This window comes from Chrysochloris asiatica, unplaced genomic scaffold (assembly GCF_000296735.1).
Source record: "Chrysochloris asiatica unplaced genomic scaffold, ChrAsi1.0 scaffold03320, whole genome shotgun sequence".
Lineage (NCBI taxonomy): Eukaryota > Metazoa > Chordata > Mammalia > Afrosoricida > Chrysochloridae > Chrysochloris > Chrysochloris asiatica.
In genome coordinates, this window is record NW_006411838.1 from 6,739 (window position 1) to 10,350 (window position 3,612).

General features: G+C 36.2%; 1 pseudogene; it reads left to right on the forward strand.

Moving 5' to 3' along the window:
- Positions 1–1,621: 1,621 nt before the first annotated feature.
- On the forward strand, positions 1,622–2,104 carry LOC102838590 (annotated as a pseudogene).
- Positions 2,105–3,612: the final 1,508 nt, after the last annotated feature.

Sequence of the window (3,612 nt, forward strand, 5' to 3'; positions counted from 1 at the left end):
AGAAAAAAATCTCTGAGCCCAGATGACTTTACTGGTAAAATCTATCAAACATTTAGAGAAGAACTTACACCAATTCTAATCAAACTATTCCGGAACATAGAAAATGATGTAAAACTCCTGAAATCATTTTACGAAATGAGTATAACCTTCATAGCAAAACCAGACTAACATATCACTTAAAAAAAAAAAATTGCAGACCAATATCCCTCAAGAACATAGATGTAAAAATTTTCAACCAGCTCCTAGCCAAAAGAATTCAACAACATATGTATGAACAAGTAGGATTCCAACCAGCGACAAAAGGATGGTTCAATATTAAAAATAAATAAATAAATAAATCAGTGTAATCCATCACATAAATAAAACAAATGGAAAGAACCACATGATAATATCTATTGATGCAGAAGAGGGACTTGACAAAACCCAACATCTATTCCTGATAAAAACTAACAACAAAACAACAATAGAGCTTTTTTTCTGCTGCTTTGGAGGGCATTCATCCCCCAGTTGGCAATCAATGGGAACCATGACCACGGGTGTATCCAATGACTGATTCCAGACACACACAGAGAAGGCTGTAGAAAACAATAGCACAAAACACCAGACAAAGTAGGTACAGGGGATGGTCGCGAACACTGAACTACACATAAAGGAATATTTATAAGTATCAAAGACTTACTGTTAGTAGAATTCATAGCAGAAGCAAGAAAAGTGGTGTTTGCAGATGCCCTGTCTTGCCTTCTTGAGAAGGTTGCAGCCATCTTGAGAATCAGGGTGTAGTCACCTTGAGAAGGTCACAGCGAAAATGGCCGCAGGACAGAAATCCCATTGCAGAGACCTAATGGATCTTCAGAGAAAAAGGTGAGAATAATTTTTTTTGTCTGCCCATTTCCCTTTTTCTGTCAGCACACCACCATTCTGGTGACTAGAGGTAGTGCCCGAGCTAGCGAACACCCCTCGCACTCTCAGAGGTTTCTACTATGCACACACAAATGTGCTCAGCTGTGAACAGTCTCCCACTAGGAGCATAACCTAGATTATTTTGCGACAGATCTGCCCCCCTCCCCCCCAGGTGGTTATAGGCTATAGTATACAATCTGGTTGTTTGTTTTCTTGTTGTATTTTTTGCTTGTTTTTACTATTGTTGTTTTGGTTTTTGGTCCCCCTTTTATCTGCAGGGGGTTCTTTCTCTCCCTACTTACCAAGAAGATACAATAATTGTAGTCATATAGCCAACTACAATCACACCTTATAAAATCCCACCATGTAGGCAAGAGCCAATACCAGCTGTTATACACCAGATAAACACCCAACACCTATTACAGTTACTCAGAGTCGAGTAATAAGAAAAGTGAAAAGGGAAGGCCATCTCCTGATCTCATCTACCTGGAGGCAATCAGAAAGCATAATAAAATACCAACATACATTCATCTAATTATTAAAATCACACCTAGATTCTGAGCTGCTCCCAAAGTGGCTACAAAAAAGTAGGTCTTCAGCGGTGTAGGCTGTGCACCAGGTCCACACTTATGTCAAATCCAGGAGACCCCCTTCCACATCTACCTTTGGGCTTGGTACTCAGTCAGAGGCTGGTGCAACTCAGGCATGTCTAAGTCAACTCATGCAGAAAAAAGAGTAACATTTTGGTATACAAATACTTTCAGTCCAGCCAGACATCAATCCAAAAGGTTGTGCTGGCTGCAACTCAAAGAGCAAGGACCACTATCTTCTAAAGGCACTGGACAAACATTGGCACGAAGACTGTCTGAAGTGTGCCTGCTGTGACTGTCATTTGGGAGAAGTGGGTTCCACCCTGTACACTAAAGCTTATCTTATCCTTTGTCGCAGAGACTATCTGATGCTGTTCAGTGTAACAGGAAACTGTGCTTGTAGTAAGCTCTTCCCTGCCTTTGAGATGGTGATGCATGCCAAGGACAATATTTACCACCTGGACTGCTTTGCCTGTCAAATTTGTAATCAGAGATTTTGTATTGGAGACAAATTTTTCCTAAACAATATCATGATCCTTTGCCAGACAGACTACAAGGAAGGTTTAATGAAAGAAGGCTATACATCCCAGCTATTCACCCCTTATGTGAACTAGTGCCTTTGGGTATCCTATGAAATTTTTCCAAAGGGTTACTTTAAAGAAGAGTTACTACATTTATGAAATAACTGGAAAATGAGAAATCTCTTATACAATTTTGCCCAGGTCTCTTAACAGGGGATAGGGGTTTAGTAATTTTATGGAGTAATAAGTTTATGACACTGAAAAAATTTGAATGTGATTCTATTGAAATCATGTGAATGGGCATGGAAGCTATGACCATTGCTTGAGCAGTGATGTGATGTTTGGTCAGAGCAACGTAATGCTCATGGGATCTTATAGAAGAGAAACAAAGGGATTAATAAGAAGCTGAAAATGAGTGGTTATATATTTTTCTGTATTTTCCTGCCATTTATTTTAATGTTCAAAAAGTAGTGAACACTTTAAAAGTTTTATGCATATTACTCTCTCATTGCTTCCTTAAGTAATTAACCACTCAGAATACATCTCACTTAGCCTGAAATCTGTCATTTTATGTTTTAAAGGTGAAATAGTGTTCCCTTACATACATGATAGCTGATAAAGAAGAAAGCTTTCTAGAATCAGAAATTATGGAGTGTTATTATTCAAATTACAATTAAGGAAATCAAAATGAAAATATATCCCCTCTTCTTTGTTGCTCAAACTCTGTTTCTTTGTTTCTGCTCCCTGTAATCAGAAATACATTTTAAAAAATCTAATTCTACACAGGCATTTTTTTTTTAACAGAAAAAAATTAGTATTGTAGGGTTTTTTTTGTTTTGTTTTGTTTTTTTTAATTCTTCTGGGTCACATGTATAGGAAACAATATTTCCCAGTGTTATTTGCATATGTATTTTGTCCTGTATATTACATCTGTAACATATGTTACAAATAAATATCATTAAGCCTGAATTGCTCGTTTTGGGCTAAAATATTAAATTGAAAATAATGCTGATGTAAACTTGAATTGTTTTAAAGCAAACCTTTATAATGAACATGAATGTGAATCCAGATATTGCCTCACATTCTTAAGACAGTGGTTTTGTAAAGTGAATGATATGTCTTATCACAAATACTTCATGGTTAAAAGTGTTCAAGTCACATGTCCCCCAAATTTGAAGTTTACTGAAGACATAAATTCAAAAAAAAAGCAATAGTTGTAGCCTTAGAGCCTTATTACATTTGTTTCATGCAAAGACTTGTAGAACAAAACAAACAAGAAGGAGGGGATAAGGAAGAAGAAATTGCTTCCACAATGCTGCCCACTACTAATCCCCATTGAGAATTGTTTGAAAGTCATATGATGTAAATTTTGAACCAGAAGTATTTTTTTCAAATGATTCTTTTTGGATTTAAACAGTTTTACATATGTTTATCAAGCTGTTAAAATACTTGTAAATTGAATACAAAATTCTTTCAGCTTCTTGAGGCTGTTTAACTATCCTTGCCACTCACAGACAAAAGTTTTTTTATAGCATTTCCTTTGCTAAATCCTTCAGAAAATAATTCTTATGCTTTTTACTACAAACAAAATTACCTGGATT